The sequence below is a fragment of the Polypterus senegalus genome, chromosome 3 (genome assembly GCF_016835505.1).
Source record: "Polypterus senegalus isolate Bchr_013 chromosome 3, ASM1683550v1, whole genome shotgun sequence".
NCBI lineage: Eukaryota > Metazoa > Chordata > Cladistia > Polypteriformes > Polypteridae > Polypterus > Polypterus senegalus.
The window spans coordinates 62,408,100-62,435,934 of record NC_053156.1 but is presented as its reverse complement, the minus strand read 5'-3'; the positions used below and the strand labels follow the sequence as shown (position 1 = coordinate 62,435,934).

At 37.7% G+C, this 27,835-nt stretch overlaps 1 protein-coding gene and 1 long non-coding RNA gene across 4 annotated transcripts in view; one reads left to right on the top strand and one right to left on the bottom strand.

Moving 5' to 3' along the window:
- LOC120525201 overlaps nucleotides 1-27,835 on the bottom strand; it is a 139,350-nt gene that overhangs the window by 1,690 nt on the left and 109,825 nt on the right. The gene's annotated exons all lie outside the window — the stretch shown is intronic.
- The window catches only part of LOC120525198 (innate immunity activator protein-like), a 47,095-nt gene continuing 33,148 nt past the window's right edge, over nucleotides 13,889-27,835 (top strand). Inside the window, exon 1 of one of the 3 annotated variants that reach the window (XM_039747306.1) lies at nucleotides 13,889-13,997. The gene's annotated coding sequence lies outside the window, so the exon portion shown is untranslated. Of the gene's footprint in view, nucleotides 13,998-17,088; nucleotides 17,185-25,962; nucleotides 26,314-27,835 lie in introns of those variants that run through there. The other 2 variants (XM_039747308.1, XM_039747307.1) reach the window with 2 other exon arrangements.

The window sequence follows — 27,835 nt, the reverse complement described above, 5'->3', positions numbered from 1 at the left end:
AGGCTGTGCCCAGACACCATGTGAAGGAAACTCATTTAATGTCTGCTGCTTTCGATCACTACCCACTGCCTGTGACAACAGGTGAGGACAGGAAGGCAGGGTAACCACAGATCGAGGGCTCAGCTCCCTGTTGGCCATGACTTAACAGTTCAACGCCTGCATGACTGGAGATGCTGCTCCATTCCGCCTGTCAATCTCCTGTTCTTCCCTCACTTTTAAACAAGATCCCGAGATAATTCAATTTATCTGCTTGAGGCAGCACCTCATCCCGGACAGGGTACTCCTCCTTTTTCCAGCTGGGAACCATGACCTCGAAACTGGAGGTGCTGATCCTCATCCCAGTCGCTACACATTCAACTCTTCAAATCATGCGTGTCTAAGGTCAAAGTCCAATAAAAGTCTGATAAAGCCAACAGGATCACATCATCTGCAAGGAGCAGAGATGCAATCTTGAGGCCACCAAACTGGAGACCCTTCACTCCTTGGCTGCATCTAGAAATTCTGTAAATAAAAATTAAAAATGTAGGTGCCATTTAGGAAAAAAAATCATATGATTTGGCTGCTGGTATAAGCTATTACAGAACATAACCACTGAAGAAACAGAACTGCAGAAGCAAAAGTAGGTTTATAAGCAGAAGGGATGGAATAATTTCACTCACAATGCCCACGGAGAACAGACAAGTGGGCAAGAAATGTATCCTTACCTTGAGAAAATAGTACCAGGATTCTGAGATTAAATGTATTATTTCCAGTTTACTTTTGATGCCACAAGTATGCCTCAGAAACATGAAAGGCACATCTCTCTATTATAAAAAAAAAAATCCTGGAAGGAGACGATACATGATTTTCTCGGAGACACTTTAACGTCCCGCAAGATAAGGCAGTGAGACAAAAGGACAGCTGCTGTACAGGCTTTTAAATGATCGACGCGCAGAGCGACAAGTAGAACACGCAGCTCGGCAGCAGCAGCAGCAAGCCAGCAGCTGATCAGACCGCATTTCCTTAGTGTGCGTCCAGCCCGCAGACCACCAGAGTTTGCGGCAGAGATGCAAAGTGGCTCAGGGGTGGTGGGTGAGCGAAGTGAGCAGGGGGCAAAGACCCCTAGTTTTTTAAATCAAAATCTTTGCTGCTTCAAAGTGGATGTATTCAATATGATTGTTTTTACATTGTAAACCCAATACCCTTGTGCTAGTTATGTTTTTAAACTGGTAAAAAAATGCCTCAGTTTAAAATGCATTTTCATGTGAAAAATTAATATATGTCATGACTGTGAAGAAATAACTTTGACTTCAATAATACCAAAATTATCCTTTAACTGTAGAAGTATACCTTTTATTCAGACACCTATCACATCATTCAAAAAATTCAAACTGTTATTAGATTTTTTTTCTTAACATATGCTGCATGAGGTTAACTTAAATACCCACACAATATTAAAGATTTGGGACTGATTTATGCTAGATCTGTTGTACTACAAGTGCAAGTAAAAGTTCTCAAGCTCAGATAGTGTTTTCAATTGCTTATCAAGGCTTTTATAAATGGTTTTAATCATCTTGACTGAAATGATGGCAAAGCAGACTCTATATAAGTAGCGTGAACAGAGAAGGCTCTGAAGACGCAGCTGGGCCGACTCACTTCGGCATCGCAGACAGCTCGGTCACACAGTAGCAGCCTTAAATAAAGACCTCTGTTACCTCAATTCACCCCTTCATTTTATCCTGACTTTGTGCTGCTTCCTCTGTAAATGATCATTAATTTCTGTGTCATTGTTTAGCTCGGCTGTGCCCATAATAAAGGTTTTTGAAGTGAACAATTGCTTCAGCCCAACATAGCTTGGCTAGTCCCCTTTACTGAGTGACTCCAAAATAACATCAAGTCATTATTTGAAAGTGCTTATGTTGCTACTTTTAACCACACCCACATATTTACGATTATCTGTGCAATGAAAAAATGTTTGACTTTCATCAGTCCATCCATTTTCTGGACATTTTTATCCATTACAAGGACACCGGAAGCTGGAGTTTATCCTGGCAGCAATCGGCATAAGGGGGGAGACAGGCTCAAATAGTTGTAAGCCACACTAATCCAGGAACAATCACTCAGACGGCCAGTTGAAAGTCAGCAATCAAAGTGAATGCATGTCTTGGGACTGTTAGAAGAATTCAAAGTCCCTGGAGGAAGGTCGATTTTAAACAAAGAGGGTGTGAAAACTCCACATAGGAAGAATCCAGCAGCAACTGAATGAGAGCAACAATGCCACTGATGCGAGGAATTGTTTTTAAATGGTAAAGGCAAGTATTGAGTTCCATCAGCCTACTTACACCCTTTATAATCTCAAACATTTCTTTCATGCCATGTACAAAACCTCATTTCTCTTATGTGGAAAAATGTCAACTCTTGCAGTTTCCTCATTAATCTTTCCTTGCTCTCCTAGAATCAGTCTGGTTGCCATTCTCTTGACTTTAACGTGCTTGTTGAGTGGCAGGGATGCAAACACTTTGTTGCTATGGTGTGTGGGCTCTGACATGATGGAAAGTGCTTTCTTCAGGTCTTTCTTGTCATAAATGTCCTGTATAGATGACGCCATGGCTCCAGTGATGATCTGGGTCATTTTAACCACATGCCATATAACTATGTGGTCTGCGTACAGTTGCCAGACCAGACTAGGATGTGGCTACTCATAATTCACAAATAATTTTATACAAAGATAGTTAAACAGCTATAAACTATCAATAATGATTTGTGACTATCCTTTTCACTCTGGAACATTATATTTCCCACTTGTTTTTGCTAGGAAGTCATTACTTGGACTGATGCAGTGCATGTTGGGTTGTAAAACAAAAGTGAACATTTGGAGGGCCTAAAAACTGAAATATAGGATGAACACTTTGAGATTAGTATAGCCTTGATGAAGATTTTGACACTGGCCTATCACCACTGAGCAATTGGTTTATGGTGGGGGATTCATAATGCTCCCAGTACTGCTTTGACATTAATAACCTCCATTTCCTTTGTTGATGTTAGGGTTTCTTTGAAACATTTGTGAAACATTTTGGTTTGGTTAGCTTAATGGAATCTGTACTGGCCTACGAAGCTGCAGGAAGGCCATTATTTCAAATTATGTGTACCTCATATGTTGTCATGCAGTTGACAGGTCTGTGTGTACAGCTTTATTTCTCTGCAGTCTTTTGTTAAAATCTCACTTTAGTTGTCTAGATTGCATTTGTTTTGTGCAACATTCACTTTTTGTACTAAGTAGAGAAACAAACACTGTATATTTGACAAAATAGAAAATGAAAGAACTTATTAACAGTGCTATTATTTTACACTTGGCTAAATACCTCTATCCACATCAATCTTCATGGTCAAGCCGTGATACAACTGTTTAAAGATTATTTTTACACCTAAACCACAGCCTTGTTAAATGAGGAACTAAAGGCCATGCCACATTAAATTGATTTTCTAGTGGTATTCATTTGTAACCTTCAATTGCATAATCTTCACCAGTCAGAGGCAGTCAGCTACATGCTAATGTATAGGCTTGCTGCAGAGTTTGACATACCCAGTGAATCACTCCAACTACTTCCTGAATCACTGAGATTTAGTCCTAGGGGTGAACTCTGTATGCATAAGAGCTGACGACCATTGACTGCTCAGCCGTAAGTACAATACATATAATGCAGTGCCGAGGAATAAGGAATGAGGGTGTTTTGGACCTCACAAACAGAAGAGAAGCTAATTTATCTAATGTCTCATATTTCATGAACCACAACAGAATGGAAAAAGAACAAAAAGAAAAGTACAAAGACAGCTGCTGAACTCGACGTACCTGTTAGTCCTTTGTGCAGCACAGGCTCTGTCAGGCAACACGTTATTGGCTGTCAGACAAACAGGAGAGGAGCAAGACTGTGCTGGAAAGTTGTGACACAGTCGCTGCATCTGATGTGCCCATTGATTTTTAGCCATGTAAATTGATATGGTCAAGCAATGAGATTAGCAACTGCAATTGGCAACATCATTGCATGATATGACATTGGCTTTAGGGTCACAAACAGGAACTGAACCAGTTTAAAGTCCACACCACTCCAGCTGTTGCCAGTGTGTTTGAAGAAGGTGAATGGAAAAATCGTCCTGCATAGACTGAAATGGTGCAGAGTAAAAATATTAAACCAGATCATGAAAACTGCAAAAAGAAAAATCAGCACCCTAGTAAATTCTAATTCTGGGTAAGTATACCACTATCTTGTGATTATGTTTGATATTTATGAATATTGCCTCCTTACAAATCCGACTTTTAAATGGAATACACCTGGCCCTGTTTGCGTTTACTGGATGTTGTTTTGGACTGTTATGATTCAGTGCTCTCAAAAATGGTAAAAGGCTGTGAGGGTTAGAAAAGATCCATAAACCAGGCCAGGTCTTCCCTAGTCTGCCTGTGTTGTGAGATGGAGTCACAGACATGGAAAAAAGACTTAATAAATCAAGCCAAGACAATCCCTGACCTGCCCAGATAACAGGCCCAGAAAAGGATATCTGGACAAAAATATAAAAAAAATGTTCTTCAAGAGAGATGATTACCATCAAACTCTGGCTTCAAAAGTATTTGCCTAAAGAAGCAATCCACGTCCAACCTGTAATCCAACACTCAAAACCAAATCATGAAATCCACAAAGCTAGAAAACTCAAATGAAATTGATACAATAATGACTCCTATAAGTAACAAAGACACTGTCAGATCCATCACAATATAAAGGTGGAGATCAGTCCTTCAAGTGTGACATCAAGGTGGACCTGCCTCTTGACGTTCCACTCACATAACACAAGGAACGAACACACATTTAAAGCGATAGTACATAATCACAAAATAATAAACAAAACCAACAGTAATCACAAAAATACATGGACAATAATAATTGCAATTTAACAAAGACACAACAAAATATAAATTACACATAAACACAAGCTGATACATAAAAGCCTAGAATAGGCCTCACCTCAGGCAGCCTGACCTCAAAACCCTATAGACAGGCCTCAGCCTACACAGGCTTGAAAAGTTAAAAAATAAAGAAGAAACGTAACTTTTCCAAGATACACAAGAAATATCAAAAATGCTCTTTAAGGAAGAACCATGAAAACATCTAACTTGGAAGGATAAGACTAATGAAGAATCTTAATAAATTAAGATTTTTTTGAATTAGAATAAAAAAAACATAAAATGGCAAAAATCCAAAGTAAGGGCAAAAAGAATTAGCCTAACAAGACAACCCAATGCAAACAAGTCCAATTAGCAATCCAGTAAACATCCATCCCGATATATCCTAACTACAGGGTCATGGGGGTTTGCTGGAGCCAATCCCAGGGAACAAGGCAGGAAACAAACCCCAGGCAGGGCGCCAGCCCACTGCAGTGCGTACACACACCCACACACCAAGCACAATGTAGAATCGCCAATGCACCTAACCTGCATGTCTTTGGACTGTGGGAGGAAACCGGAGTACCCGGAGGAAACCCACGCAGACACGGGGAGAACATGCAAACTCCAAGCAGAGAGGACCCGGGAAGCGAACCCAGGTCTCCTAACTGTGAGGCAGCAGCATTACCCACTATGCCACCGTGCTGCCCATCCAGTAAACAGTAAACCCAAAAACAGAAGCAAGAAATCCAGAAACCAGAATTAACAAAAAATTTCAACAACAATCATCGAACCACTAAAGGATCTGCTCCACAGCCTCAATGTACTAGATCAGGGGTCCTCAATCCCAGTCCTGGAGAACCGCAGTGGCTGCAGGTTTTTGTTCTGACCTGGTTGCTTAATTAGAAAGCAATTCTTGCCAATAAAGCACTAACAAGCTATGAAATTAAATTAACTCTGCTATGTCAGGTCATTCTCATATCCTAGATTTTCTTTCCCTTTCTATCATGCAAATGATTTGAAGGCTAAAATGGACGAGTAATTCTCAGTCCTTCACTTTTTTTCTCTTCATTTTTCTTCCAAGTATTTAATTAAACCCAATAGTGCAGATAAATACACACAGGTGTAAATGTAAATAAGCTAAATGGAGAAATGCTGCTCTCTCTTGTCATTTGCATGTTATTGATAATAAGGAGCAATTAAAATAGCTGTTTAAGACCAAATTAAGCAATAAGGGCTCAAAATCACTAAAGTGAAGCAGAAGTGTTACTTTAGCAATAAGTGCTTTTTATTAAGCAACTGGGTTGGAGCAAAAACCTGCAGCCACTGCGGCTCTCCAGGACCGTGATTGAGGACCCCTGTACTAGATTATGGAGATCCATCAGGAGTGACAACATGGTGGTCCCACTTTTTTGGTTTCCACCCACAAAGAACAGAGAACACAGAAGAACACATAATAAATACATTGACAGTAAATAATAAAGAGAACAATGACAATACATTAATACAATTAACACCTGCAAAATAACACTTTAAGATAAACAAATAAGACACAGAAATGGAAAATATACATAAGCCAGGTGACACACCCTGGCTGAAATGTGACAGGGAACAGCAGCATTATGCTGTGATGGGATCAAATGCAACCACATCACAGAAGCAGATGTTACACTGGAACCTGAACCACATTTCACAGTCAGCAGTCCTAGTGATGTTGTTGGCTCTGTGCATACAAATAAGGAGCCCGAATTAAGTGTGGTTAGTGAAAGACTTTATACTTTGGCGAGCCTTTGACACATGAGCTATTAGCACACAGCCCAGTGTTTACGAGCTTAACATGTGGTTTGGCTAATTTGCTCATTGTGAGCCACGATCCATCTATGGGTGGGATGCTTGAGCAATGTCGGCAAGAGAACTCACTGGTTTTAATGTTAGACCACTGTGGCAGGTGTGTGAGGACAAAGTAGGAGGTACCACTATAAAAATAGCCCAGAATGTGGATTTGCAAAAAAGTAAGGTGCATCAATCAGCAGTGTGTAATTTTAAGATATTAGTGTAGTAAGTTGACTCAATTCAAATGTTAGTGCACTGTCCCTTACACCTTAGATTGACAAACTTGTGTGTCTGATTTACTTACACTGCCATTTGAGATGAATCAAATGTTACTTCGTTAGACTGGTGTGCACCAGTTGGACAAGTAGGAACACTTAATTGGGATTAAGGACATTTATGCTTCAGTCCCATTTCAACTCAGGAATACTCTCATTAAAGCTGGTGGTTCAGCTGTCTATACCGTGAAAATGTTCAACCACACATTCATTTACCTAGCCTGTTTAGTTACAGCAAAACAGGGTGTCCAGCTTTAATATACCCACCACACCAATTCTTGTCACCCCAGTTAAAATGATTTGCATGCTCTGGGAAGTTGTATGACATGCTGTAAGAGTGTGGCAGGTGCTGTGTCTGGCTGTTAGTAAGCCCCCCTCATTCTTTATTTCCTCTTGGGTTCCTGCAGTGGCACTTGGTGTCACCACCATCTTGGCTAAGCTGGTACTCTTCCTGGGGAATGATACTAGCCTTAATATTTCACATACACATCATTAAACCATGGTGATTTTCTGTACTAGTTTTAATTCTCACATTGTAACCAAAAAATACCACTTTAAAATTTTAGATTTTTTTTTACTCTTTTGCTTTGTTTTTTTTTCTGTGTACATTTAGACATAAATAATCTAAGAGTTAACAACTTGAAACAGCATTCTTGGAATTCTTTCTTATCTCAGATTTTCTTGTTTTGGAAACCAAACTTATTCTTTCTTGTACAAGGTCCTCATGATCTTTATTAGCTGCATTCACAGAAAACGCAAAAAGCACTGAATGTTGTCACCATGTCTGCCTCCTTACATGAAACAACTTGGCTTCTAGTGGACTGATTTTGTTAAAATTTGGTACATTTGTTTTTTCAAAGAATGTTGTCAAGAAAGTTGAATTTTTCCTGAGGTGTCTCAAACAGAGCACATTGTACTGTACAAATTTCTCATTGAAAAAACATTGGTGAATTTTCAAACTTGTCTTATCTTAAAACAAAGGAGGTTTCTATGCAACTCTTTCAAATTTACCTTTAAAGTGGTTTTTGTTGTTCATGTTTACCCATCTGATAGTCGTTCCTGATAGCAAAACAAATCCCCAATACAAGTTATTGAAGACACAGCAGAGACACACACGTAGCTAGGAGCTTTAGAAATGTGCAATTGTTAACATTAATTTTAATTCTCCATTGAGTACTTCTTTCAAAAATGTGATTTTTAAAATATATATTCTACAATTACCCATAACCCTTACACAACCAACCACTAATAAATCAATGCAAGTTTTCCACCACTTGAACTGAAATCTAACATCTACAGTGGATACAAAAAGTATTCAGTCCTTTTCTCACCTTTTGTTACATTTTGGCCTTTTAAATTCATTTAAAAGCAATATTCAATACTCCAGAACGACAAAAGAAATCAGGAATTTAATTTTTTTTCCAAATATATTAAAAATAAAAAATGGAAATATCACATTGATGTAGGTACAGTATTCATAAGTATTCAGACCCTTTGCTTTAACACTTGAGGTCTGGATCAGGTGCATCTTATTCTATTCATCATTTTTCAGATGTTTCTCCATCTTTTTTGGAGTGTACCTGTGGTCAGTTCAGCTGTTTGGACGTGGTTAGGAAAAGCACATATAGAAGGTCCTACAGTTGACAAAGTTTATCAGACAAAACATCAAGCCATGAGGTTGAAGGAATTGCTTACAGAGCTGAGAGACAGGTTTGTACCATCACCTTTGTAATACCATTCCAGCAATGTAGCATGGTGGTGGCAGCATCATGCTCTGGAGTTTTCTTCTTAACAGCAGGGACTGCGAGAGTAGACAGCATATAGGCAACATTGAACAGAGCAAAGTACAGAGATATTTTTAATGAAAGCCTGATCCAGACCACTCTGAAACCACAGACTGGGCTGAAGATTCACCTTCCCACATGACAACAATCCTAAAGAAAAGACAACATAGAAGTGGCTCAGATACAACTCTGGGCATGTTCTTGAGTTGTCTTGCCAGAGTCAAATATCTCTGGGGAGACCAGAAAACAGATGTCCACTGACTGTCTCCTTTCAACCTGACAGAGCTTGAGAGACTCTGAAGAGAGGAATTTCAGGCAATCCCCAAATCAAGGTGTGTAAAGTCATGTCAGACCCAAGGAGACTCTTGGTCATATTCGCTGCCAAAGGTGCCTCAACTAAGTACTGAGTAAAGAGTCTGAATATTTATGTCAATATATATTTTTTTGTTTGTTTGTTTTTTTTTTCTTTTTAATAAATTTGAAAAACTTTCTAAAATCCTTTTTCTGCTTTGTGAGTTGATATGAGAAAAAAAAATAATTTAAATGATTTTAGCATAAGGCCGCAACATGCAGTAATAAAATGTGTAAAAAGTGAAGGGGGTCTGAATCATTCTTGAATCTAGTGTATGAAAGCTGCTTTAGCCACCACATGCTTATTTGAGCTTGGTTTTTAATTACCTGATTTTGTAAAATTGTATTGAAAAAGTGTTTTATGTACTCTACTAATACATATAATTATATTCTGTTCTCACTTATGTTTTTGAATATGGCTCAATGTTATAAAAATACTTAAACATATGATAACCGACTCTGATGAAGTAACTAAACAAAAATATGAAATGACCCAACTCTTAAAGCAGTTAACTATGTCTCCAAATGCAAGAGTTAGACCATGTGTACATTTTCTAACTTATTTTATAATTCCAAACAACACCTTCAGTAATATTTATTCCTACCCTTTTTTTGGTTTCCATTAATGGTGCTAGCAGCTTCCCATACAATACTTTACATAATTTTATTCTGATGTACTTTATTCTACATCCCGGGGGTACTCATCCTAAGTCCTAGAGGTCCACGGTGGCTGCATATTTTTTGCTTTGACCAGATTTGAAGCAATATATATTTTTTTATTTTATTTTAATCATTCCGTACAAATAGATCAATTTTTACAAAAATAGGATTGAAAAAAAATCAAACCACACCTCTGAGAAAGACAGCATGGCCAACACAGTGAATCTTAAAGCTAGTAAAAATAAGTAAATCGATGAGTTTATTAAGTGTACAGTATAAAGATAAATGGAGTAGAAAAAGAAATGAGGAGATAATCTGCTTCTTCAGTGCTTTAAGAGTTTAATCTAAGATGTTATTGATTAGATCCTGCCAGGTTTTGAAAAATTTCTGCACAGATCCTCTAAGTGAGAATTTGATTTTTTGCAGTTTCAAGAATATCAGTTCCCCATTGACTTGAAAGAGCTGAGTTAGGATTCTTCTAGTTGAGGAAGATAAGTCTACGTGCCAATAGTGTAGTGAAGGCAATTACAGTTTGTTTGTCCTTCTCCACTTCAAGCCCATCTGGAAGAACACCAAACACAGCTGTTAATAGGTTAGGAGGGATTGTGACTTAACACCGTCTTAAAGGCATTTAAAGATTTTGGTCCTAAATGATGTTAATTTAGCGCAGGCCCAAAACATGTGGCCCATTGAGGCTAGAACTTGATTGCAATGTTCGTAGGTTGGATCTCGCCCTGGAAACATTTTGGACAATTTTAAATGAGACAGATGTGCTTGATATATAATTTTGAGTTGAATAATTGTATGCTTTGCACATATGGAGCTTGAGTGAATTCTCTGCATTGCTACTCTTTCACTGTACTCTTGGATCTTTGAAAGGGAGGGACTGTAAAATGTTTTTATGTATTTCAGAGATGCTGTCTGAGTCCTTAAGACTGATTTAATATTTTTTCTGGCATAGAGGTAGGTGGGAGGTGAGAAAAATATGAAGCAATATGTTTTTTAGGGCTTGGTTTTAGTTAACTCATTGTTACAATTCAGAAGCCTTCTCGGTTTTAATTTTAAACAGCTGCATTAAGGATTTAAATGATGCCTGTTTTCTTAACCAGCCATCATTTAATATTGAGATGCAAATGACAGAAGAACCACCAGCTCTCTAGCTAATATGCTTCCATTTAAACCTGTGTATATGCATCATGAAGCATTTGTGCTAGTAAAATGTTTTGAAATAAATGAGACAAAAGGGAAAGTCTTAAGAGGTACAAATCTGTTACTGACCTTAAAACATATGGATATTGTTCACAAAAAATGTTGTAAAGATTTGTCTTGGATGAAAAAAGCACCAACAAGCCATATACTGTAGTTAAATACAAGTTTCATTTTCTGCTAGTCCTGGCTTGTATTTATGAAATTGGTTGGAATGAAAATCTGCGGCCACTGTGGGCCTCCAGGACCAGAGCTGAGTGCCCCTGATATGTACATTATGTGAGTCATATACAATAGTTGTAACCCAATCACATATTTCACACTCTTGGTTCCTTTAAACATTTTCCTTGGGAACAATTTTTTGCTTTTTTCCATTTGATAAATTAGCCAGGCAGAATTGATGTAGTGGCTAAATCCCTGCACTCTAAGCCCATTTTTTTGGTTTAAGATTAACGGTGTGTCCTTGAAAAAGCCACTCAATCTGACTGTGCTCCAAATATTAAAAGCACAATGTCAATGAATAATATAAACTTCATGTTGGGTGTCTACATTTGCATTTGTATTATTATAGACATTGGCTAAATCCTAAGCTTGGTCTGCCATTCCATAATGTAGCTCATGGTGACTATTGACTCTACAAAGTGTCACATCATACATTAGCACGTGTGGAAGTAGGGTGGGTGGGGTGGTGTAAGCAGATCACACTGAGTTTTATTTGCTACAGGAACTTGGTCAACTGTGATTTTTGTTTTGATTACTCTGTTATTAGATGCCCATGCCTTGTGGTAATATACTGTAGTTTCCCTAAGCTAATGTGTGCACTTATTCACTATACTGATTTTTTCTAATTTTCCATCTTTACTAAAAAGTGATAAAAAAGTAAATACATCTTTAAACATGTATTTAAAATTTGTCTAATACTGTAATCCTATTGGTCTAGATAAGCTTGTCAAAATTAGTTGAGCTGATCCTGAGTGGCACTGCTGCCTCAGGGTCCTGGGAGTTTGCTGAACCTTTCTCGTTAACTGTCAGTTTTCTCCTGGGTCTTCAGCTTCCTTCCAAATTCCAAAGCTGTGCAGGTTGGGTTGACTGGTGACAGCAAGATAGCCCAGTCTGCATGTGAAAATGGGTAATGCAATGAATAGGCATCCTGCCCAGTTTTGGTTTCAGCAGTGTGCCCACACCTGCTGGGATAGGCCCTAGCTACCACTGACTCCAGATTCAGTGATTGCAGTAAATGCATGCATAGTTTGCTCAAATGCCACTGATAGCATTCGATCCTTCATCCATCTGTCCCATAGCATGTAGTCTGGATCAAAATTCGGCATACTGTATATATATATATATTATCATAGGCAAAAACCTTCAAAAGAAAGCAGAACAAAGCTTTGAAGTCATATGCCACACTGCTTACCCAGTATAAACTCCGTGATAGCATAGTCCTCTTCAAAGTCCCTAATCCTCTTTACGCTGTTCTTGGCAAACACTCATTCAGCATTGCATTACCAACTTTTTGAAACTGCCTCTCCAGATGTCTGTCTATTGAGCTCCTAAAATCTCAAAATTCAAATCCATGTTTAAGGCGTGCCACTCTGTTGTGCAACTTTACATCTTTAAACTGCAACATATAATTTCATATTAACAGGAAATTATGCTATGTGCAATATACTGTGCCAGTGACTTAACACTGTTTCTTATAATTAACTTATAAGTACTGTATGTGCAGTTCTAATCACTTTATACTTACACTTTCTTTACCTAGTTGTAGATAATTCTTGATATATGTGTATTTGCACCTTTTTAAGTATTTAATTATTGTTATATATTCATTTGTACCCTTCGTTGTCTGCTGCTGTAACCTTGCAATTTACTTTGGAATTAACAACACGTTTATGTATCTATAATAATTAATTTACCCTTATTTTATTTTTATTCAGTTTCCTTAATACATTAATAAAACAAACACGGAGCACGCGGAAGAAAAGATTACTCAAATATGAGACTCCACAGCCTTTTAACAGCCGAATGCCGGACGGAGTTGGTCTTTACATTTCGGACCATGTGCTCCGGCACGCCTATTTTATTGTTTCTGACTGCCTAGGGTACTGAGAAGCGCAGTGTCCTGTGACCTTTAGGGGCAAATGCGGGGGAGGTCAAATTTGTTTTGTTTTTTCTTAATTCTGCTAGTTCCGCATCTTTGTGACTTTCGTTTAAATGTCCAGTTAAATTTCTTGTTTTCTCATCTAAGGTTATGTAAAAGATTATTTCGAAAATGCAGTTTAGATATGCCCATATAGTTCGACAGGAGCCGTATGATAATAGATGAGTGGATGTAGTTTGAAAAAAAATCGCGGACCCTCGCTTTGTATCGGCATGCGCACTTTCTAAAGGCGACGGAGGCTGCTCATTCATCACTTTTCTCTACTCTTTTTCGGAACAGCTGTCGCGCACACTTGCGCTTTGAATAAACGTTTTCATAGCGCTGTCGCCGGCTCGGGCTCTGAGTGCGAAAGGGACAAAAGCCACCCCCTCCTCCCCCGCAGCGCGCCGTGTGCGGCTCCAAAGGCACTCATTCACTCGAGAAACAAATCCTGACTGGTACATGGCGCCTTAGTGAGGAAAGGGGGAATCCCTTATTTAGCTTTAATACAAACAAATAAAAGCTCGAATTTTGACTTTCATTTTTTAATTAAAAGTGAAAGTAATGGGTGTATGATTAACGGCACGAGGCGTTTTAGTGTAATTGTGTTCTCTCAGATGTACCAGTTACCATCGACACAAAAATCATGACCCCTCTCCTTAGTTGTTCTGAATGGTACAGCCCACAGACAGATGGCCCAGGCCGTAACATTCCGTGAATCACGGCGCAGCTGCCGGCTGGACTGCCCACAAAGTTGGTTGGTTAGTGTATGGGGTTAGGGCAACAGGTAGACGAAGCTACTGAATGAAAGTACAGTTCGAGTGGGAATTGAACAGGTAGGAGCGTCAAAAGTGTTTATATAAAACAAAGGCGGGCTCATTAGCCGATACGTTCGGATGTTTTTTTTTTCTTACTTATTTTGTGATAGTTTGCTAAAGAACTGTTGCTGTTTGTTGTGTGTAATACTTGTTCACAGAAAGCTGTAGGAAACCTTTCATCACAGTTTCACTGACTTTACTTTTAAACTACGCGCATTCGTACGAGTCTAGCGCCAAATGGCGCAATAGCTAGAGAACTCGTGTTGGCGTCGTAACTGGCTTGGCACCAAAACGGGGTAAGACAATGCATTCGGGTAAGTTTATATTTTTTCCATTTAACCTCATGCTACAAGTTTTATTCTCGTAAGTAGCATCTAGTCAAACATTTACTGTACCATAATCGCCTCCAGTTTCTAGCGTTTCATACCAACGGTGCTTTAAATTACTCCGTTAGACATTTATGGGCGTTCCGGTGGCACTGCCGCCTCCAAACTTTTGGCCCATGGTTTGGTTTTTAGCAGGACTGGGTTATGTGGGTAGTTGAACCGTTCTCTTCTGTTACTTGAGTGTTATTACCTGGGATAATCCCACAATCTAAGTGACGCGAATTCTCTAAACGACATTTACTGAGTATAACATGCGATGTACCTGCCTCGTCCACAGCTGGCTTCTGCCATTTGTTAGGGTACAGCAACACGTAAAACTAGGACTGGGGTCTCCGAAAAAAAAGTCGATGGACCCGTTAGAGTGTTAAAATTTGTAGTCGTGAGATACTAAAATCATTACAAATCTGTTTAACACGCCAAGCTGAACCATAATTAGATGAGTGGGAATTAAGGGGCCAATCGTTGGCATTTCCCAAAATAGCTGCATTGTAATCCTTTCTTCTATGAATCATGCATTTTCTACCTTGATAATTTGAGGTTTGCACTAAATGTAAGCACGAAGAAAATGGTTGGAAATTGAGCAAAAGCTGTAAGCATATCAAAAGACAATCCGCCTCGATGTTTACTTTGTGCCTTAAATGCAGACTCAAAGAATGAGTACTCCTGCTTGCTTTGTGCACGGGCACTGGAACAGCAACTGTATAATACGAACATTCTGTGGTTCGATTTTACGTTGTTATAGCTTAAGAACTGCACTCTATATACAGTGCATCTTAAGTATTAAGTTGTATAGCAGATTGAGGGTAGAATAAAAGTGGAGTTAAGGAATGTGTCCTGACTAGCTTAGTTGTAAGCAAGGGCTCAGAAATATCGTCTGAACAGGCACACTTGCACAGTGAAATGCAGTATAGCATCCACTGTGCCACATTTCTTTTGAATATGATTGAAAAAGGTAGTAAAATGCACCATGTCAAGAGTCGTGATGACTGGGTTGCCAGGAAGTGTTCAGATATGCACAATGTAACACTGAGTAGCAGCAAAGTAGCTCACCGTAAAGGTTTTCTTTTTATTTATTGAGATTGACTAGCTTTACTTGCGTTCATCGTTGATTCTTTATTTATAACATCGTTCTTGATGGATAACTTACTATAGTTTTTGAGTATGTCCTGAAACGTACAGCAATATTTATACACTGAAATTGTATGTGGATAAAATTACTTGCTCATGGTTACCCATTGAGCTGGCGGTGGGATTTGAACCCCCTTCCTCAATAGCTGCTTAATAGTAGGTACCGATATGTGTGTGTGTGTATATGTATGTATGTGTGTATATGTATGTATGTTGTATATATATATATATATATATATATATATATATATATATATATATATATATATATATATATATATATATATATATATATATATATATATATATATATATATATATATATATATATAAATATATATATAAATAAAAAAATATGAAGGGTAACATCCTTGTGTCTCTACAAAACAAAAAAGTATAGAAGTTATTTCCATGATGAAAAAAAGAAATTTAGATATTCAACATTTCAGCTTTTTTTTTCTTTTCAGTATGGGAATAGTTAGTTCGTTAGGTGCCATCAAGTTGATGTTACCTCATGGCTGCTCTATGGTAGTTGCCCTGAAAGGCATCCTGCCTTCTGTCGGGTGGCTAAGATTTCATAGTTAGGCAACTTTGGCAGTGGTAAGCATGGGAGTAACCGTTTCCCAGTATGCATGTACCTTTTTATGGTGAGGGTAAAAATAAATGTTAGCTTAAGCTTACTGGTGTATATGTTGTGTTCAACAAAGTGATGATGTACATATCTTCATGCACAAATATCTAAAGAAGTGAAATGTTAATATCTTAGAGGCATCATTAAACATACTAGCATTATTCATAAGTAGAATATAAAATATATAAAACTTAAGGAGAGGAGTCCAAGTATTTTGTAATTGGTGTTTAGGATTCATGTGGCTTTGGAGTTTCTTGTATTTGTGTACTACTTCCTTTGAAGTAGAAAAAGAAAAATTAAAAGGCAGTCTCCAGAAAACTGTGTCCCTGTGTTCTGTTATTGCTCTGAATTGGTGGTAGCTGTGTTCTCATGATGACATGGGCCGTCTTCACAACCTTTTGCAATTTCTTGTGATCAGATTTTGAGTGGTTGCTACAATTAGCCTGTGATACATTTGGCAAGTACTAAGCAGAAATTGCTAAGCACTTGTGAAGACATAGCAAGGCTCCTTAAGCCCTTGTCATACTACATCACCTTTCCAATGATTATCAGTCATAGACTTCATTTACATAATCTTAGCAAGTTGGGATCAGTTATGTAGTTTAACATCCCTGGGCAGCACAGTCAGAGTGTGCTGTGACTCACCCCGCAAAAAAATCAAATAGTCGTCGAGGTGGGCTTATGTGAATGCGAGAACTGACAACTAATGAGCACTCACTAGAAATGTACAATGCATCAGTAGAAGTCCTGAGGAAAGTAGGAACATGGATGTTTGGATTGTGAAAGTGGAGTGAAAGCTTTATATTTGTCAAAATTTCTATTTCTAGTTTTTGACGGATCTCAACTTTTTAGGGTCCCCTGATACCGAAAACATTGATATCTTGATGATGGATGTGTGTCTGTGCATCACAGTTTCTTGAGGATGGTCTAGAGCTAAAATGACTGGACTGAAAAATACCAAACTCAAACTTAAGCCTGTTATGACATGACAATGTGCTGATTAGTTTTTGAGCCAAATCGTGCAAGAGAAAGAGGAACTCCAGAGGAACTCACAAATACTGTAAGTCTGCAATTAATTATGAATACTTCTTGTCAATTGCTATTATAAGGACCTATTTTATGATCAGAAAGATCGGCATCAGAGCGTAAATAATTATTGAAATATTCTAGAATAGTTTGGATAAGTTGGTTCCTAGGGTGCAAAGCCTACTGACACTCGCATTCAAATTTATTTTTTTTTTGGTCACATTCTAGTTTCAAATGAGGCAGTGGTGTTAAAGTGAGTTGCTTGCTCATTCATATTGTCTTAATATTCCCCACAGTGTCCATAAATCTCTTGATGTTTTTGTTAAAGCACCTGTTAGAATTAAGCACATTGAGATGGAAATTTCTAAATAGGCATGTCGATCATTAATTTATAAGTCTCCAGAATCAGGTCAGTTCTACACAGCGTGGCAGTGTGTAGGGGCTAATGCTGGATTTGACATCGGGCCATCGTGGAGCATTCATTAGCTTAACTAAGGGAACAAAATCACAAAGTTACAGGGCAAGATGCAAAACCCATAAAGAAAACTGTCATGCCTGGAACTGAACTGGAACACAAACTTGACTTTGCTTTTACCGGCCACTTACTAAAGCAAAATTCCAATGCAAGATCCTATTTAGTAGTTGTTCTAAATGAAGATCTGGGGAAATAAAGAAGTATACTGTGTATTTGTATATGAATATTTAAAATTTACTTCAATGTTTGTTTTAACTGGCTTGTTTTCTCTTGTATTTCATGCAATAACAAAAAAAATCTTGACTTATGTTAGGTATCACAATGATTTGTTATTTTTTAAAGCTTATCTCAAACCCCTGGGAATTGAATTTCTTTTTGATTGGTGGGAGGAGTGGGTGGGGGTTGGTTGGTTAAGAAGTTTAAATGTCTCCATCCTCTGACAGCTCATCTTCAGGCAAAATCCACTTTTGCTGGCTTATCTGAAGCTTTTGCTCCTCTACGTGACCATAGATTTCGATCAAAGGAGCTGTTTGCGGGATTAGGTTTTTTTTTGTTTTTTTTTTTGTTCTAGATTTGTGTGCCTGATCCGTGCTCTGTGGGGTGGAGAAGCAGTAAACAAAAGAATGGGGGAAGAACTCATTTATTTGAGGTGTAGCTTGCTGGTATTTTAAAATTCATTTAATTTTCCCCTTATTTTGCTCTAGTAACCATTTCACCTTTTGTTGTTTTTTTAATTTCATCATTTCTTTGAGATTTAAAGTGAAGCTTTGGTGCATAGTCTGTCGTCTTCTCTTTAACTATAGCCCTTCATTTTTAATGCTGGAAAGTGTGGTTTGTGGCAACTTTAAAACGTTAGTTAGTCAATCGTGGTTACAACCACACTGAATTGCCTATCAATGGAAAAACTAATATGGAAAAATAATCTTCACTTGTAAATATGCTGTACAAAATGGGAGAGGGTTTAATTTATTTTAACTATACACTGCAATCAGTACACCAAACACGAGGTTCCATTCTACTTTTATTAAACTTATTGCTTTTTTTTACAAAGGAGAATTTGTATCTGTATTCACTCATTTTGTTAATTCAAAAAAATATAGTATGGAAATTCACTTTCAGTGCATGCAGGAGGTCTTTAACACCTCTAAATATTAATACAGTTTTGTGCTCTCTTTGTTGAACAACATTATTTTATTTTAAGCATGTGATTAGTGAAGAAAATGGATTGGGACAATGGTAATGAATGAGCTGATCCTTTTTTCTTTTTTTGTAATTGCTTAATTTATTTTAGACAGATTTTCTTTTGGAATACTTTTTTTCAATAGATATCCAAAAGACTGCAAAGATTTGTGTGAAGTGCCTGATTTTTGTCCTTTTGTTAGCAATGAAAAACCTTGCATTTAATTCAGATAGTGTAAAAGGCCAACATTAAAATGTGATGGGGGGGAGACAAAATGCTATTAAGGAATTCTATTCAAGGCAGGAATTAGCATCTAATTTAGGAAATTGTTGTAGTGACCATTGATGCAAACCAACTGTTCAAAAACCCAATCTCTCCAAATGTAATGTGAAAGCCTGGACAATAGTTGGGTTATTCTTAACATATTCTGCTTGGCATTTTTGAAGATAAGTCATCTGGAAAAACTTGCTGAACATGAGCAACTCTGATGAGCATGAAAAGTTGCAGCACAAAAGTCACATTGCTCCTTCTACATTGTTGTGTGTGTGTTTTTTTTGTTTTTTTTTTCTTTGCCTTTCTACTTTCTCTCTCTCTCTCTCTCTGCTTCCTTTTGATTCTTTGCTGGCTTATTAATTAATAGTTTACAGTGAATGTTTTCCTTAGTTGAAGTTCCTGAAATATTTTCTGTTTTGTACTTTATCAGGGGCATTTGCTTTTAGCCTTATGGCACTGAATTCAAAACTCTTTCAATAAATTTGTTTTGTCTTTTCAAGAGCATCTCCACTAAGACAATCCCCCACTCCAAACTGATGAAAACATTGCTTTAATATTATGTCTAAGTGATAGTAAAATATCATGCATGTTTAAAAAAATGGTTCAGTGATGTAACACTTAACCCTTAGGGTTTTCTTTCTCCTATTTGCGGTAGGGTGTAATTTTTGTAAGATCTGTATGGTGTCCCAGTGCTGGAATATTTTTTCACATTGCCAGGTTGAATGTGTGCTGTTAGGCTGATGATCCACTGCCCTCAATGTACAGTTGTGGCCAAAAGTTTTGAGAATGACATAATTATTGGTTTTCACAAAGTTTGCTGCTTCAGTGTTTTAGATCTTTTTGTCAGGTTTCTATGGTGTACTGAAGTATAATTACAAGCATTTCATAGGTTTCAAAGGGTTTTATTGACGATTACGTTAAGTTTATGCAAAGATTCAATATTTGCAGTGTTGGCCCTTCTTTTGTCAAGACCTCTACAATTTGCCCTAGCATGCTGTCAATCAACTTCTGGGGTAAATCCTGACTGGTGGCAGCCCATTCTTGCATAATCAATGCTTGGAGTTTGTCAGAATTTGTGGGTTTTTGTTTAATAATAATAATAATAATTCTTTGCATTTATATAGTGCTTTTCTCACTAATCAAAGCGCTTAGCAATTGCAGGTTAAGGGCATTGCTGAAGGGCACAACAGAGCATAGTCCCTTTTGGCATTTACAGAATTCGATCCGGCAACCTTCCAATTGCCAGTGCAGATCCCTATCCTCAGAGCTACCACTCCGCCTCTTGAGGATTGACAACAAGTTCGCGATGGAATTAAGGTCTGGGGAGTTTCCTGGCCGTGGACCCAAAATTTTGATGTTTTGTTCCCCGAGCTACTAATTAACTTTTTCCCAATGGCTCGGTACTCCATCATGCTGGAAAAGGCATTGCTCGTCACCAAACTGTTCTTGGATGTTTGGGAGAAGTTGCTCTCCGAGGATGTTTTGGTACCATTCTTTATTCATGACACTGTTCTTAACCAAAATTGTGAGTGAGCCCACTCCCTTGGCTGAGAAGCAACCCCACACAAGAATGGTCCTGGGATGGTTTACTTTTGGCTTGACACAGGATTGATGGTAGCACTCACCTTTTCTTCTCCATGCCCCAAAAATCGGAAAGGGGATTCATCAGAGAAAATGACTTTATATCCCAGTCCTCAGCAGTCCAATCCTTGTACCTTTTGCAGAATATCAGTCTGTCCCTGATGTTTTTCTTGGAGAGAAGGGAGTTCTTTTCTGCCTTTCTTGACACCAGGCCATCCTCCAAAAGTCTTTGCATCACTGTGCATGCAAATGCACTCACACCTGCCTGCTGCCATTCCTGAGCAAGCTCTGCACTGGTGGTGCCCCAGTCCCGAAGCTGAATCAACTTTAGGCACTTGCTGGAATCCCCACCTACATTTAAAGCATCCAGTCTGCTTACTCAATCAGCATGATAGAGTGGTCTCCAGCCTTGACTTGGTCAGCACTGTCACCTGTGTTAACGAGAGGATCACTGAAATGATGTCAGCAAGTCCTTTTGTGGCAGGGCTGAAATGCAGAGGAAATTTTTTTTTGGATTAAGTTAATTTTCACGGCAAAGAGAGACTTTGCCAATTCATCTGATCACTCTTCATAACATTCTGGAGGATTTTCAAGTTGCTATCATGAAAAACTGAGGTGGCAAACTTTGTGAAAATTAATATTTGTGTCATTCTCAAAACTTTTGACCACAACTGTATGCTTGTGATTATTTAGTACAATGGGAATCTATTCCATTCTAGGCTGGTTATTTATTATCACTGTTGGTGCTGAGGTAGCACTGATTATGTCACTAACAAGTACAGAGCCAGTACAGCAAATGAAGTAGTGTTTTAATTTACCTGCAGTTCTTTTATAGCACATAGAATATTAAAGTATGGATGCTACAGAATCTACTTGAAAGAGTGAACAGCTTTGGGTGTATTTGTGGTAAGGAACTTTGTTCATACATTGAAAAAAAAGTTTTAAACAAGCCTCTCCTATGGTATGCTGGCATGGTTTTGCATGTTAAGATGAAGTTTAAACTTCTGTTGTTGTAGGTCAAGGTCTTTTGTTATTTCTTCACTCCAGTAATAGTTTGTTTATGATATTACTTTTGTTTTTCAATTTGATGATGAGAATATATTACATTTTAATTGTTTGTCATGTTTATTTAAATCCATTTAAAATATTCAGCACATATTACAACTGTTTCCATTGAAATGCTAACGAATGAAATAATGTGGGGTCACCCAGTGAGTCAGCAGTAGAATTAATCCGATAATCTTGTGCTTTATAGACCGGTGCGTAACCTCTAGGCCATACCAGGATGGGAACTAGGCAGACAAGTCAGACACCACTCCTTTATTGCCAGCAATTTAATTTAAAATTTATATATCCTGGAGATAGTTTTGTGAAATTATTCTAAACGAAACTTGTCTAATCATAAATGAAAAATCCCACTTTTCTGTTTTGTTCCTTTTAAACTTTCATTGTTCCTTGAAGCTTAAAGAATTCCCCTCCCAGCAGAATTTTCTAAATGATTGCTTTTTTGCACTCTATGTATATTTCTTTCAAGGTATTCTGAATGCTTTCTGACATGTTTGACTTTTGTGGCAAGCTGGCCTCAAGGTACCCATGAGAACCTCATGAGTTGACAAATTGTACTTACTTGGCCCACTGAAGATGTGCTGAGTTTATCGTAATGAACATTGATAATAATCAGCTGGCAGGCATGCTTAGCATTGCTGACTAACTGCGAGACTATTTCAGATAAAAGATCTGCCAACTGCCACTCTTTAGGCAGTTCACAACAAGCCTAGAAATTCTGTACATCCCAGTCATTTTCGTGCAGTGCTTTAGTGAAAGAGTGTTAGGTCATTGTTATTTCAATTAAACTTTTATTGTGCATATTGGAGCTTTTTCTTTCTTGTTTCTTCCTACTGATTGGCTCAATGTTTTGGTTGACATATAACTTTGTTTTGTTCCTGTCTTCTCATTATTATCTTGCTACCTATAAAGTCCAGCAACAAAATTCGGGACGTAGTGCATTTTTAAGGCATTGTTTATGTATTTACACATTTTAAGATGTCTCTTTGCTTTGCTCTTTAGACAGATGTGAGCATTATAAATTTGAAATATGTTTGAATGTAATTGCTTATTTGAGGTTATGAATTGTCCATCCATCCATCCATCCATCATTCAACCCGCTATATTCCATCTACAGGGTCACAGGGGTCTGCTGGAGCCAATCCCAGCAAACACAGGGCGCAAGGCAGGAAACAAACCCTGGGCAGGGTGCCAGCCCACCGCAGTGTGCGCACACACACACTCGCACACCAAGCACACACTAGGAACAATTTAGAATCGCCAATGCACCTAACCAGCATGTCTTTGGACTGTGGGAGGAAACCCACGCAGACATGGAGAGAACATGCAAACTCCACGGAGAGAACATGCAAACTCCACGCAGGGAGGACCCGGGAAGCGAACCTGGATCCCCTAACTGCGAGGCAGCAGCGCTACCCACTGTGCCACCGTGCCGCCCGGTTATGAATTGTTTCATAGCTGTTTTTATACTAAACTGTACATATGATACATATGGGAGCTTCATTCTGCAGTCTGAAAACAGTGCAGGGTTAAATGATTACTCTGAATTACTTGGCACAAATGAGTATAGTTGTGTGCATGTGCTCTGCAAGAGACTAGCACCCTTTCTAGTATGTATTGTTAGGTGTGTGGGTTTTTTTTGTTTTTTTTTGTTCTCTCTCTCTCTCACTCACACAATTCCATCTGCAGCCTGGTGTCCCACAATCCTGTTCTGGGTGAAACAGATTAGGCAAAAGGAAAGCTGTGCAGATAGAGGTGGGAATTGTAAATAGTTCCCCATATGCACACAAAAGAACTCAATCTGCTTTTGGACCAAATATCAGATAATGTTAGCACCAGCAATATAAACTTTTAGGCATTAGCAAAAAATGCAGGAAGTTTGTTGAGATTAGGATAGGTATGATGAAGGTTACAAAGATGTGGCTGGTTTCGTTAACCAGAGGTTGAATATTTTTTAGCTTTTCACTGGTAATTATTTTTTGCTCTTCCTTTTGATTCCTGAACAACCCCCATAACTCCAGGTTCAGCTGTGCATGTAATCTGTTGAATGATTTTTGTGTAGTTTATGCTACTACCTTGATCTACACTAATCTGTGGAAATTATTTAGGAGGTTTTAGTCTTTCTTGGATTCAAATACCCAATTTTATAGTCCCACTTGCAACTCCTCAGTCTTCTGTTCTAGTTTGGTCTAAAAAAACTGTATAACATGATTGCTGCATAGTACAGTATTAAAAGAGAGTTCTGTTTTAAAGTGCAAATGTGAGACAAGACTGTTCAGGGAGTGGGGGTGCATTGTGGTTTAGCTTGACTAAACTGCTTGATGGTAATGCCAGTTTTACTTTTTTGTATGATATGCTTCCTTATACTAACTGTTGTAGTCACAGAAGCTGAGCACTTCTGATAGGATATCAGTATTCAACAGTTGGAATGAATAAGGGAAAACTTTTTTTGTGGCTGGTTATTTGCCTGGTGTACATGTCATTTATATGTTGCAGGCTGTCAGGTATTTGCACTTTATTTATAATCTCATGTACAATCTTTGTTCAAAGTTAGTCGCAGTGAGCACCATCTCGAGCAATACAGAACAACTTTTGTGTTATTTTTAGGCATAGCAGCATAAGAATTGAGTAAGATATTTAAAACCTGCTCGCTTAATAGAAATTTTGAGCTAATTCAATGACATACTGTCTGATCAGAGGTTCATTACCATAGTTTCACTTTTTTTTTTTTTTACCAGGGGGATTAAACAGATATTGGCTTTTTTTTTCTATTTTTATAATGCACACGTAGGTCAATTTAGCTTCACAGCAGAAACTACTGTGAATATAAAGGCATTTATGTGTGGATATACAAAAACAGATTGTGTTAACATTGTGTGTAATGAACTCTTATTATAATTTTACAATGCTCTTGCTTTAAGTTATGATAAAATATAACTAACATTATAATCCTAAGAAAAATAGATAGCTTAACTACTGAATTAGAAGCTGCTTAATTTTCCCAGAGGTGTAAATATTTGCCTATTCTTACAGTCATTACTTTTGTATTGTGCAGTAATGCAATATCTGAAAATAACTCCTGGGACATTGCACCAGTTTCTGTTTCTCAGAGGTGATACCTTCTGTAGCTGGGGTTTTGAATTTATAGTTTTATAGGATTAACATTGTCACATTTATTAAAAAATATTGACTATCCATAATTAACAAAGAGATAATGTGTCTGCTTGCTAATCAAGAACAGTGTGAGAACAAACTAGGACTGGAGTGGTGCAAACCTGTAGGATGAACAGATGCTTGTCCATACCTACCCCAAGAAAACAAGTTTTTTTAGGAAAATATCCAGATAATAGTTTAACCATAATAATGCCATTCTTTTCACTAAAGTAGTAAAATTAGACACTTAACTAATAGTAAAATAATTATGGTTCATGTCACTGGAGGTTTGGGGGAGGTGCCCCTTCTCCCCACACTGAACAGCCTATGTGAGAAGGGTGTTCACTATAGAAATTTGCTATATAAAAGAAAGCTTACTTTATTTTGCAGATTTCAAAAGGCAATTAAGGTGGAATTTTGAAACGGAACAACTTTAGACTGTTTTCTTGTGACTTGTCACTTGGTTTTACTGTCAGTTCTAAATTGGTTATTTTATTCCTGCTAAATAATTACAGTATTTACTGGTAGTTAGTCTTCTGTGTGGAGTTTGCATTCCCTTTGACAGTATAGGTTGGTTAATTTGAGAATGTACATTGAAGGCAGTGAAAAAGGTGAACATTTTAAAGCACAAGGTTTTTGGTTCTGGTTCTATTTGACTTGCTTTATAACCCAGAGCAAGCAAGTTAACCTTTTGAACTCTAAATAAAAAATCTGAACAATTGAATCCTGATCTTGTAAGTCACCTTTGATAAATATATTCTCATATTATAGAATAATTATATTTGCATATTTGTTTATATGCAATTCCCATGTGTCAATTATTTTCGTTTAGAATTATTTTGTTTATTTTATGAGACACTCCAGTGGTCAAATAATGTTTGCAAGGAAACTGAAAATGACATGAAAGTTGATTGTCTTGCAACCTTTTTCTTTCATAAGACCTTGTCCTCCTTCTGTGTGTTATTTTTTTGTATCCTTGAGAAACAAATCTTGCATCTTCAATTTTTTACAGAAGAATTTAATGCTGGGTAACAACGTTTCATTATGAAACTGAAAAGTCGGGAGGGTATTACAAATGTGGAACGTTTGGTGTACATTCATCTCCTTAACAAGCCTATACATTAACTGGGGAATAAGTATTGCGGGTTTACCTTGCACGTTTTGTTCTTAGTAACGAAAGTTCAGTTTTCAGTTTTGTTGGTGAGTGGGGCGGGATCTCTGGACTGTAGGGCTCATGAATCGCGGTTGCACCTGAGTAGGCTCAAGGGGAGGTATTATTTATCTCTGCCTCACCCATGCACAGCTGGGTGCGCCGTGCTTACGTGCTGTAGAACAGCGATCCACGAAGAAAACCCTTGTTAATAAATTATGCTTTAAAAAACACCACAAATGAATGGCATGAAGGCTGCGCTTAATCATAACGAGTTATAATAAAGGTAAGAAGGAAGCTTAAAAGTTCATTTTCTGCTGTGCGGCTCAAATCGTTTACTGTATGCGGTGCTCATCTCGGTTGGATTGTGAATAGTTGCAGTAGTGTGGTTCAAATCCGCTTAATCTAGATGAACGATCGCTGAGCCCGGAGCCTTTACAGTGTGCTTGGCGCTAGGTAGGAACTAACAACGGACGCAAAGCCAATGCATTGCAGGGGATCTTCGCTTGATTTTTTTTAAAAACATTTTTAAGTTTGTTTTAATTAGTCCCGTTACTACAATATACAGCATAGTGTTTTTATACCATTTCTATTTTAGTTTTAAAAAAACTGGCAATCTTAACGTATCCAGATAAAAAGGAACATCAAGTGGTGTTTCTATTTTCAGAAACATTTTAATAGAATAATTTTATTATAAATGACGTTTTTTTAAAATTTAGTTTTGTGTCAAAGTTTTGGTGTTTAGTTGTAGATGCATTTTTTAATATTGTGCTCATGAGTCAAGCTCAAATGATTCCAGCAGTCCTTATATATAATATTATTGTTGAGGTTAAAGGGATGTAAATTTGGCCTGTGTAAGTGAATTGCCATTTTTATATTTACCTGGCACGACTATAATGGTGAGAAGGCAAGTTAATTATTAAAGATTTTCCTTTGTCAGGCAGAGCAAATGTATGAAAACTTCAACAGGCCCATATCCTTTTAACTTTTATTAATCTGCTCATATCTGGTAAAGAAGGTTTGCTATCACATCGGTTAGCACTACTGAGTGTGTGAATCCTGCATCTGGTCATTGTTTGTGTAAAGTATGCATGTTCTCCCTTTGTCTGCATGAGTTTTCATTAGGGTGTTCTGTGTTTTTTATTTGTATTTTCCTTCAACATCCCCAAAAACATGCTGGTAAGGTTGTTCTCTCTAAATTGGCCACTGTGTCATTGAGTGCAGGTTTGTTTAAAGAAAAACTTTCAGCCACAATTTCTCCTCCACACACAACTTGAGAAACAATGAGCTACATGCTTGTTATTTTTTATGAGATTAATAACCTAGTGGAGTAATGATTTGGGAGGATTTTATTGTGACTTTTGTTCTTTGGTGTTTAGTATTCCTGCTCCATTATCCATTAAAATGGGATCCCTTTTAAAAAGGACAGTGTTACATTTTGGGGCATAACAATGGTTTGGGGAAGAAGTGAATTTAATCAACTTTATAGTTTTAAAAATTGTTTCCATCTATTCTCTAACTACTGTAGTTAACAGTGCCATTTTTTGCTAATATAATGGGTGTACAGTATTTTAAGAAGTATAAAATATGAGGCACATGGTTGTAAGACAGCTGCTGAGGATTTGATGTCCCTTTTTATAGGTTGTGTTTTATTTGGCTGCAGACCATCATGGAAGAGATCTATCGATCTGTCTCTGTCTGTTTATCTGATTTTAATTGACTCAAGAAGTAATAGTTTACAATACAAATTACCATAAAGAGCATAGGTGTTCTTACTGGATCAAAAAAAATGATAATCTGTTGGAGAG